A 12,152-nucleotide genomic window follows, 5' to 3' on the forward strand; every position below is an offset into this window, starting at 1 on the left:
AGCCGCATACAAATGAATGGAAACGTTGCTTCGTATTTATGCCTCCCTCCCCAAACCGTCGGGACCTCCTGATCTGACCACTAATTGCCCCGGCAACGAGAGCTGAAGCCGGGCGGCCGTATTTGTAAATATCAGCTCCAGAATCGGCAAATTAGAGACGTGACAAACGCCGTATTTCCCTTTTTTCATCACATTAGCGTGATTACAAAAGCCCGAACCGTTAGGCCGTGCCCGTTGGAACCCACGCTAACATTTTTCTCACCCGCGTTGACAAATGACGACTTCCTCGCTGACCTTAAAAGCATTCCAGATGATTACACAAGCCGCTGAATGTCCCCTTAAATGGAAATAGTGCTCTCCCATTCATACTTGAGAAGATTTAACGAACGCGGGAGTGTCTCAGCGGGCAGGTAATTAAAAGGTTTTCACGCAGGTGGATAACGCCACAATGGAGCTGGCGTTACGTGCCGCCCTTTCTTCTGGCTTTAATTAAACCCAGTTGCGTTTGAAATGCATTAAAGGAGGACGCATTTGCGGAGTTTATCAGAATCTGATTCCACTTGTAGCTTCCGAATGAATTGCAACGCTTTTGACTCGGAGCAAATTGATTCTACTAATCAATAGCCTCGGATTGGATCTCGGAGTGTGCGAGGCGCCGTTTTCGTCGAGAAGGGGCGAAAGATTATACAAAAAAAAAAAAAAACATTTCAAACGCCCGCTGTTCTGGTCACACGTGCTGAGCTGCGGGATCTCTCGGCGAAAAATAAACATCCCCCGCCAGCCCTTTGTCAGCTTGATAGTGGGGACGCTGGCATTGACGCGGCGCCCCAGTGGAGCAAAGCCGCTTAAAGGACCGCACGGTTTCGCCTCACCTTGGAACTAATTGACTGCCTGGGAGCTGGCGTTTTGAAAAGTGCTGACGTCTTTTGTTTGTCCGCGCACGCCGGCCGTAGACTGAGATTGTTCCGTGAGCTTTATAGCCGCCTGTCGTTCGGGCCTAGCGTTGGGACAGGGTCAGTGTTGCTACCTTTCACACAAAACAACAAAGGCTGAGAAAAATAATCTCCTTCCTCTACCCGTTTAAAAACCACAATCACCGATGAGGTCTCCGAGGTCCAACAGTAAATTTTTACGATTCGTTTTGATTCACCTCCGCATTACCTGACACCTGAGCGACAACATCTCATTACGAATATCTGCTTTTCAATTCACGGTCAGTCCTCACAATGTGTAATATTGACTAATCTCAACGAGGAAAAGCAGTGGGGCGATGCAATGACGACTGGCGACTGTTGGGATTTCTTAAGTTGCCCGCCGCAAGACTGTAATCAGTCATGATGTCAAAACGTTGCCCCACGAGTGCCGCCGCAGCTCATTCAGCCAAATAATAAGCAGCACACACGACGACACAGTCGTGCAGGTAAAGAGAGAGCGCAATATTTTACTCCCATAGTCGGAGGATTTTGAACGTTCTTCAAAGTACCAGAGAATCCGCCTTGAAGTTGCCAGGAATGCACAACAATATCACAATTAGTGCCGGTTTCTGCATTCTAATATTGCGCTACTGGCCTCCCATCCTTTATGTTCAGAGTTTTGTCAATTCATAACAACTGTTAGGGTTAAGATTAGGTTTAGGGTAAGTAGTTTGGGTTGGTGGTAGGTTTGAGCCAGAAGTTAGGGTTACTGTATGGCAGGGGTGTCAAACTAATTTTTTTCGCGGGCCGCATTGTAGTCATAGGGCCATTATGACTGTCAACACAAATAAATGTATGAGCACCTCATATTAAATACAGTATAAGCTACAAAACAAACCGCCAAACAACTTGTTTTCAAATCAGACTAATATATATATATATTTAAAAATGAAGACAATTTGCAATTCTAATAATGACACCCGAATTTGATGCACAATTTGTCTTCGCGGGCCAAATAAAATTATGTGGCGGGCCGTATCTGGCCCCCAGCCCTTGAGTTTGATACCTGTGCTGTATGGTTAGCATAACGATAGCTAATGCTAGGTGTTTAGTGTTGATATTTGGGGTTAGAATGGGGTTCAGTTGGTATTTCTTAGCTTCAAAGCTCACAGTGGTCTTTAGAATACTTGCCATAGCGTAAATCCGACAGTTTGAGCTATTCTATACGGCGTCCGTTCATCACAGCGGAGATCCGAATGACAAACGGTCAGATTTGACTTGTCTGATCGCCCCTTTTCCATCTTCAAGCCGCGTCCCCCGGCAGTCTTTTACTCCTCCATAGAAAGCCATGATATAAATGTATATCTTTTTATGATTCTCAAAAGCGATGATATAAATATTATTTGCTCGCAGACCGCTGCGCCGTAATTAGCTCACTATTGTATGCGAGGCGACGATTGATAGGGGGATTAATCTCATCAAAATGTTAAGCTTTTATAATCTTCTCATGGACCCCTTTTACCCTCTCATACATAATAAATGTTGTTAAAAGTCAGCCCGGCGGAGAGCTACCAGGCGTCGGCTAGCGCATCGACTGCCATGCATGCCAAACAACGATGAGCGGGTCAATATAGGTCAACTCTTTATGGAATTTCTGCCCGTAATGATTAATAAGGTTAGCGTCGTTGCGGCCAGTCGAATGCCGGAGTTATCTGTAAACTCCATTGTTGGGTTTCCTTTGAATTCCCAGTGCAGAACGAGCCCGCCTAATGAACAGCCCGTCATTGATTGGCAAAGACAACAAGGATTGCTTTGTTCCTTTTTTATTCCTTATCTATTCAGGCGTTTCCTGAATTGTCTCCCAAGTCGCCTCTTCTGGCAACTCGGCACCAGTGTTACATTTAGCCAAGGTGTCGCTAATGAGCGCCGCTAAAGGCCAGGTTCCTGTAATCTTGTTTATGTTTTGGGCCAGCCAGCTTTTTGCCGGAACACAGCTGGAGAGTCCTTTTTCCGCAATTGCGGCGTAGCAGAAATAATTGGTCCTGCCCTAACACAGGTAATTTGCTAATTTATGCCTGACGGTTTGCGTTATCATTGCTGAAAGTTGCGTAAAATGCTAACAAGCCTTGCGTGTGGCTTTTGATGGATGAAACTTTTCAATTCCGACGCTAGCATTGCGTCTAATTAGTTTGTGAGCGTACAGTAGCTATCCCGACGCGATGTTCGGGGCTGGAAATATCTGCATACATGATGTCATAACGACCCCAAGAGAGATTTACTTCGGAAGACGTTTTTAATTATACTGGCGGGATGAAATTGAGCAGGAATGAAGCGATTCCTACGCATTGATTTTGCCCTCTTTGCGTTTGTGGATATACTGCAGGCAGGCAGGGAGAGACTATTGTAACCTTCTCTATCGCTGCACTGCAGGCAAACAGGGAGGAGGGCTCCGAGGGTGCTTTGCCCTCCCCCCCATCTCCCCACCCCGTTTACATGGGGACAGCATGTGCGTCAAACCTCCCTCACATCCAATTAGGAAATGCCATCGAAATGAAAAGGAACGGCGGCACATCTGGAGAGAGGCTACGCAAACACTTCACCTTGAGACTAATTTGGTGTCTTTTGTTTCGGACATCTTTGGCACGACTGCCTGAAGCGGCGATGACAAGGCCTCTGGGCCGTGGCACCGTAGAGTTCGAATATGTTTAGACTTAGGGTTAGCTCAGGGGTGCCGTACTCATTTTTGTCACGGCCCGCATCGTAGTTATAGTTTCCCTTGGAGGGCCATTATGATTGTCAACGTCTAGGCTACAAAACAAACTGATGACTAACTAGTTTTGAAATCAGAGACAAGTAAAAACTGTTCAAATACTTTAAAAAGACAAATAGTAATACAGATTGCAAGCAATGTCAAGACAATTTGTAATTTTAGTAATGACGCAAAGTCGATGCAAAATTGATCTTCGCGGGCCACATAAAATGATGTGGCGGGCCGTATCTGGCCCCCGGCCGGGCCTTGCGTTTGACACCACTTTCATTCAACCTTTTGTCAACATCTAATCAGATTGTGTCCTCACCACCTTGCAGGTTCCTCGACATGATCCGTCGCTTAAGAAACAGACGCCAGCGTGGCTTTTGTTTGTTTGTTTTCCGACGACATCTCCGACTGTTTTCTTGAGAACTTCCCCTGACCGCCAGTCCCGCGTAGTCACACCAGCAGATGCGCCAATTGGTCATGCAGAAGAAACCCCACTCCGGTGGCCATCTGTCTCGCCGCGTCTGTTAACGCGCGGCGACAATTTGTTTTCACATACAACTTTAATGGAATGCAAAATATGCCAAACTCATCCCATGTCCCGGTAAACCTCATTCCGAAATCTCATTTCCCGAGCAGGTTAGATAGACTTGGAAATATGCTGACTGCCAACATATGTTGTGCGCAGTGGGGGGTTATCTTCAATAGATTGTTGGAATGAATTCATTGACTCGACTCTGGTGAAATTTGACTCAGGTGTCCTGATCCCAAGATGACCCTAAGAAAAGCAACACACCAAACCATAATAGGTTTAAATATTTCAAGAAACATTCCTGCGGTTAGATTCAAGCTAGGCTACAATCAGTCAAGAATACCAAATTCCACCATATAGAAGATTATTATTTTAACTCTGGAGTTTGGTTTAGCGTCAGGATTGGGATCCGGATTCCACGAGTGCTGTTGGTTCACTAGAGTCCGGAACTTTGCACTTAGCCGCTCGTCCATCAGTTCTTGTTCTTCACTATAAAACCGCTTTCGAAAAATAAAATGTTTTCCTTGACAAAAACATGACTGAATCTAATCTAATGATCACCATTCAACGGACAATTCTGTCGGTTGTTGCTATCCAGATTTTGTCGAGCCAATCCGGGTTTTTGTTTGGCCTCGTGTTTTATTCAAACACAACATGATTCTCCTCGTTACTTGAAAGCAGATGCTGTCAAAACGCCGCCCTAGCATGCAGTAATGCGGCGCGGACTTTCCCGCGGTAGGGCGATGCCTATCATTCCGTGCCGCCGCTCCGTCCGACTTTCTCCTCGGGGCTGCGTGTTTAATATGAATCTACAAATATGATTTAGTGGACAGATAGCCTTGAGGCCCCGGGAGGTTTCAGTGGCGCTCCCGTGTGTTGTATGAAACAGGCCAGCATATGTAGGTGAAGGTTATCTCCGATGCACTACACGCAGAAACGGACATTGCGGCCCGCAAGCAAGTCGAGAGGTTTAAGGGTTAGTGTCCGACCGGTGACATCATTAAGTACGACTATCCACAACTCATGTATCATTAATTTGGGTCTCGCCACAATTGCTTATTACATTTCAACAAAGACGTTGGCGCGCTATTGTTCTCTGATACATGAACTGCCGGATAGATTTATGTCTGAAAGGAAGGCTCCGTTTTTCTTCACGGTGGCAGTATTTTTGGTTTAAATGCTGTCGGTAAGTCATTGCGCCGCAGTTCAGCCGTTTCATCAGGTTATTTGTTGGGATTTTTTTTTGTGGTGGTGGTGGACTGTAGATTGATTTGGCTTGAGTTTAGGGTTATGGTTCAGTTTAGGGTTTGATTAGTTTTTGGTTTGTGGGTTAGGGTAGGGTTGAGTTTATGGGTCAGTTAGGATTAGGTTACCGTATTTTCCGGACTATAAGGCGCACCTAAAAACCAAAAATTTTCTCAAAAGCCGACAGTGCACCTTATAGTCCGGTGCGCCTTATATATGGACCAAATTCCTAAATTTAAACTGGCCCGAAGCGTTGTGTGATGAAATCAATCATAAGTGGCTCGCTGAAGACTATGAATCATGAATCAAAAAGACTATGGATCAATATTTTGTGATTATAAAGTAATTTGTTGCGTCTGAAGTTGAAATCAAAAAGATAAAATGGAGAATGATTTGATTTGGATTAAAAATCGGACATGATGCATTAATGGTGCGCCTTATATAAGGACAAAGTTTTAAAATGGGCCAATCATTGAAGCTGCGCCTTATAGTCTGGAAAATACGCTAATTGACCAGTTAGGATTAGGTTAGGTTTTATTAGGTGTTATTTTTGGTGGCTTCAAGTTTGTATTAGGGATTAAGGTCCTTGATTTCTTCAGGTATCTGTATTTTAGTTTTAAAATTGCAACGTCAGTCTAGTAAATTCAGTACAATTCCCTCATATTCCTACTTTGTTCCCTGACAATTGTATCTTCTCGTGGCCTCATTTGACTGACTTAAGTTCAGTAGTCATCTCCCTCAGTGCGGCGGTATGAATGGAGATACGGCTTTTCTTTGCGGGAGGCATTTGCTTTCTGATGGCATGACTCACTCGATATGAGCCCGCCACGAGGCAGACAATCTGCTAACGATTTAAAGTCTGGCTCGAGTTACGAGTCGTTTACTTCTGAATTGTGTTTTCCGCTGGCGTGTGCGTGCCCTCGTTCGCCCCCCCCCTCCCCTACCGCAATCCTGACCCCCACCCCGCATGCAATTTGACCCCAGGCAAGTTCGGAGGCACATCCTTGGCGATGGGAGGGTGCCACTGGCGTGTGTTTCCAATAAAGCCTGTGTGTACGTGTGTTTATTTGATTTTACTTGTGTGTGCTGGAGCGCGTGGGCTCAATAAGCATGTGTGTCGCCGGTGGGAGGGGGAGGGAGTCCGAGGCGGCAAGGACATGGCTTGACAGGTGTGTGCGGAGGGCCTGAAAGGTCCGCACATTTGGAATAAGCAAAAGCACAATGCGGCTATTCAGACGCAGAAGGAGACAACCGAGATATCACAGGAGCCTTGTGAGAAGGAGAAAAAGTGGGGGTTGAGGGGAGGGGGCGGGGCTAATTTTACAATTTTCTTTTATTGTCGTTTTTTGCTAGATGATAGTCATAATTTCTTTCCACAACGAAGTTGAGACTTTACAAGAATAAAGTTGTTGCATTGTGTTAATAAATCTTAATTTTATGAGATAAAAGTTGTACTTTTACAAGAATGAAGTTGTGGCTTTGCAATATTGAAGTCATACTTTGTCAAGCATGAAGCTGTGGCTTTTATGAGAATTAAGATGTGGTTTAATAATGTCGTAATGTTGACACGGAGGAAGTTGAGGGAGGCTTTAAAAAAAATGAAGTCATACTTTTGCAACAATGTTGCAGTGTTTTTCTAAAAAAAAAATACTCTAAGTCATAGATTCATGAGAATTAAGCAAAGTCATACTTTGACAACAAGAATAAAGTCGAGTACAAATCTTAAAGATGAAAAAAAATCTAAATTTTACCCAGATTAAGTTTCATTTTTCCACCAATAAAATCATGTTTTTTTTTCCCAAATAATTCGTGATTTTTCCATAATAAAGTTATACATGAACAAAAATTAATTTGCGGGCATCATACCAATGAAGTCAAGGCTGTAAATGAGATCCCGAAGATGATGTCATTATAAAAGAATTTCCTTTCACCACATACACTAAAATTCTGGGCTCGGATGGCAACATTCTTCTTGTAATATTACAATTATATTCTTATAAATCTCACATTTGGACTTTGTTCTCATTCAATAACAACTTTGTTTTCGCCCTCTTTTGACTTAATTGCAGGAGTGTTTTATTGTGTGCTTAAGTGATAACAAGTCTATCGCTGCCTTTCTGTGTTTTCTGGCATTTTGCTGGCTTAATCTTAAAGTCTTTGCTTCCAGACTTTATTTGCTCTTAATCAGTTTTGTGTGTGTGTGTGTGTGTGTGTGTGTCTAACTACACATGTGGAGAACACTTGCATGACTCACCAGCCCGACGATACTAATCCTCGTCTCGCAGTACTCGTGTGTGGAGTGCGTCCTCCCCCGTCTCGGCCCGTATCCGAACGGCCTTGACCTCCGACCCTCGGCGGAACAAACGCTGCCAAAAGTTGAATGTTTATTGTACATGCGTATGACGTGCACCTCCTCCCCATCCCCCACATCATGTCAAGGAGGACCTCGGGTGTCAAGTCCCCACTCGTGTCACCCGTACAATTTTCCCCTCTATTGACTTTTATGTTCTTCTACAAGGTTGATCACAGTGCTCGGGTATGCACGTATTCCAAATAAAGACAAATGTGACTCGCATAATAATATTCCGCTGCTGCGATAAATGGCGTGTGTGTTCAGTTTTGACATCTTGTTTTAGAAAGGAACCATCGGTGACTGAGTGTGTCACACATGGGCGAAAAAGTGAAGTTGTGGCTTTATGCGGGAAAAAGGAGTCTTTACTTTAGAGGCCCGTCTCAATTTTATGAGATGAATAACAGTTATAGGAAGCAAGTCGGAATTTAATAAGAATGAACTTGTGGCTTTATAATTCAAAAGACTCGAGGTTCGCATTTAGTCATTAGATTTGCGAGGAGAAAAATAAGCCTCCCAAAATTGTCATAGATTTGCGAGGAGAAAATTGCAAAAAAAAAAAAAAAATGACATAGCTTTGCGGGGAAAAAATTGCAAAATAAAATAGCCATAGGTTTGCTGGGAAAAAAATGCAAAAACAAATATTAGTCATAATTTTGCTGGGAGGAAAAATGCCCCAAGAAATTGGCATAGATTTGCGAGAACATTTGCAAAAAAAATTAGTCATAGTTTTGTGGGAAAAAAAAAAATTTGTTCTAGTTTGCGGGGAGAGAAATGCCCAAAAAATGGTCATAGCTTTGCATGGAGAAAAATTGCAAAAACAAATTTTAAGTTATAGAAAATGGATGGTTATAAGTTATGGATATATGAGAATAGTCACACTATGAGAATCAAGTTGTAGCTTAACAAGAACTACCGTATTTTCCGTACTATAAGCCGCTACTTTTTGCACAAGCTTTGAACCCTGCTATGAATCTCTCATACGTTTTATGATATTGTATGATTTGTGCATATTCTTTTACATATTGAAATGAAACATTAAAACACCTGCGTCTTATAGTCCAGTGCGGCTTATATATGAACAAAACAGGATTTTCCTCGAATGTTAGCTGTTGCGGCCTATATTCAGGTGGCCATTATGGCCACTATTCAAAGCTATTTTCCTGCATTATGGGATTGTTAGGATGCTCTGCGTTGACTTTGAATCACACCAACCTGTCAATTACCGTGTGGCTTCAACAGGGTTGTTTCTTTTGGCCCATTTGTATCTTTAGTCGGAAGCGGCCGCCGATACTCACTTTGTTGCTCACACCGACGAGATGCCCCCCCCCCCGCTTGGCGTTCGCCTTCCGCCACCGCCGCCCGACTCTCAGCACATTTTCCACTCGGCTGATAAAATAAGCCACACTTTGATGAGCTTTCGGCAGGCCCGCGGTGCTTATGGCTCAGTAAATGCTTTTATAGAGAGACGCACGGCAGGCTCTCGACCGGGATCGGCCACACGGCGTGTTCTCATATGTTCTCGTATGTTTTTACATTTCCTGACGAGAGCTTCGTGATGGGAGGCTCCCCGGAAAAGGAATATTTGCAATTTTTGCCCGGAGGCCATATGAATGTTTGCCTGAGTATTCCGTTTTTCTTTTCATCTTGGTAGTTTGACTATGTCGTGCCCTTGATGCGGAAAAGGCTTTTAGAGTATTGAGCGCGTGAATGGCGCTTTTTGTAAATTTTCTGCTACACTGCAGAGAATAAATACAGCGCCACACTTTTCTTTTCTTTAAAAAACAACAACTTTATTTCTTGTCTGTGTTGACCTTTTGTTTATTCGTGTCACTGAATAGCGACTTTTGTTGGAAGATTGTTCACGCTTGAGTTTGAATTATTTCTTTACGTTTCATTTTCAGTCTATTTGACATGAGTAATGCATTTATTTAAAATGAACGAAGAGACTTTAAAGTGCCAGTGTATATTTTAGCTTCACTTGTAGACATAATGTACATCAAGTAAAACAAACAAGACTCAAAAAACCCTGCTGTGATTTTTTTTTTTTAAAGTACATTTTCAAACAGCTTAGAAATTCAGCTTTACTGATGCCACAGCTGGTCTCAATTTACTAAGTTACACATTTAGGAAAACAAATAACTAACCAAAGCAGTTTTCTGAGAAACTGTGTGCCCACTTTGGACTTTTACTCCCTTTTTTTTTTTTTTTTAATCAAAATCAACACACCCACTGTCATCTTTACAAATGTCATTTGAGCTCATGACCCTTTGGGAAGAGATTGTGTGCCTGTTTGCAATATTTGCGCTCTGTTAAAACTCAGGAGCTCAGATTTACAGACGCCACTTGAGCTTTTTTTTAAGACATCAGTTAGTCATAGAAACTACAAGTGATAACGGCGAGACGGCCCGACACTAATGCGGACAGAGTGAGGGGAAAACAACACGGCCCCTGAAAGGTGAGTGTGGATGGCCGCCATTAAAATGCTAATATGCCGTACGGGATATTTACTGCGTGGCGCTAATGCACTTTAAAACAGGCTCTTTGTCGCTCAGGCCCATCGCCGAACCCCCGTTGAGCCTCAATAAATCAGCCATTAAAAAGCCGATGCGACCTGGATTTACAAAGCGGCGCATGGCGGCTTTGTCACCGCTGCGGGAACCGCCACAGATTTATGAAGACCTCACTTCATAATTGCTGACAAAAATAAGCCCCCCACCCCCAAAAAATAGACAAACGAGCATTTTTTGTAACTTTGTTCGGAACAGCGACAGAAATGTCATCGTAAATGTGTGACCTGAACTGTTTGGGATCTAAACTTTGACCAAGAATACTAAAAAAAAATAAAATTACTTAATTTACAAACAGTTATTTAAAAATATATATTAACATTATATTTCTATATATATGCTTATATAGAAGCATTAAATTCATAAAATTTTACGTTTTATTCAATGTACCATTAAAAAACATTTACCGTATTTTCCGGACTATAAGGCGCAATTTCAATGAATGGCCCATTTTAAAACTTTGTCCTTATATAAGGTGCACTGGACTATAAGGTGCACCATTAATGCATCATGTCAGATTTTTAATCCAAATCAAATCATTCTCCATTTTATCTTTTTTATTTCAACTTCAGACGCAACAAATCACTTTATAATCACAAAATAATGATCCATAGTCTTTTTGATTCATGATTCATAGTCTTCAGCGGGCCACTTATGATTGATTTCATGACACAATGCTTCAGGCCAGTTTAAATTTAGGAATTTGATCCATATATTAGGCGCACCGGACTATAAGGCGCACTGTCGGCTTTTGAGAAAATTGTAGATTTTTAGGTGCGCCTTATAGTCCGGAAAATACGGTATATAATATCTAAGAAAAAATGTTTTTCCTCTTCTGTGTATGTTTTAAAAATATTTTTTCAATTTATATGTATACATACACACACATACACTATCATATTTTGATTGTCTCATGGAATATTTGCTTTAGGTCCCTAGAAAAAAAAATCCTCCTCAACATTTGAAAATTGCTCCTCAGATGAAGTTATTGATAACATTCATTTAATACATTCTCAGTTTCAATTTATATTCATTCGAAAACCTTTTAGGTGAATATAGTTTAAATAATATATAAAATTTGAAAAGTTGTTCTTTGTGTGTGGGCTTTTTAGGATGGATGGTGTGGCTTCGTGATGCGGAAGGTGATGACGGGCAACTGACGCGGCGAGCTCGTGCCAAGGTAGGAACATTGGTTGGGCCCGCACAAGCTATACCATATTTCGCATTCCCTTCCCAGTGGCCGTGCATATTTTAGCCGCATACATTGTTTACATTGCTCCCCGAGCCCACCATTGAGGTTTTATGCCTGTTTTTTTACGATGCCGTATTCAACGGGAACAAGGCATAAAAACTGGCACCGGGGGCGAAAATGCCATATCAGCTCTTTTGATAAGTCAACGGGGGGCTCGTATTGTGTTTTCACGACAGCGCGGGGGACTGGCGGCTTTTGGAGGGGGGCTACCCACGCTCGGCTGCAGACGCATTCCGGGGTAATCCCATATTAGTACACGTGAATTCATTTGCATTTCAAAAAATAAATAAAAAGAAGAAAGCGCAAGGGCGGGAAATGTTGCTGACGAAGGAGTAATGTCATTAGGCGCAAGGTGAAAATAAAACATTTGAATAAAAGCGAAAGCGGTAGGACGCCGTAAATCTGCTTCGAATTTTTGCCAACGTCTCGTCCTCGACATGTCACGCTGTTCGCCCGCCTCGCCCAAATCAGCCGCCATTGAAAAAGACTGCACTCACTTAGCTGCTAGCTGCTAACGCCGTATAACACGTTGTC

At 42.7% G+C, this 12,152-nt stretch overlaps 1 protein-coding gene across 13 annotated transcripts in view; it reads left to right on the plus strand.

Moving 5' to 3' along the window:
- Nucleotides 1-12,152, plus strand: part of LOC119128482 (adhesion G protein-coupled receptor L3-like) — a 90,639-nt gene that overhangs the window by 3,473 nt on the left and 75,014 nt on the right. For all 13 annotated transcript variants that reach the window (XM_037260924.1, XM_037260925.1, XM_037260929.1 and 10 more), the window contains exon 2: nt 11,479-11,546. The gene's annotated coding sequence lies outside the window, so the exon portion shown is untranslated. The remainder of the gene's footprint in view (nt 1-11,478; nt 11,547-12,152) is intronic.

Source organism: Syngnathus acus, chromosome 10 (genome assembly GCF_901709675.1).
Source record: "Syngnathus acus chromosome 10, fSynAcu1.2, whole genome shotgun sequence".
NCBI classification, from domain to species: Eukaryota; Metazoa; Chordata; class Actinopteri; order Syngnathiformes; family Syngnathidae; genus Syngnathus; species Syngnathus acus.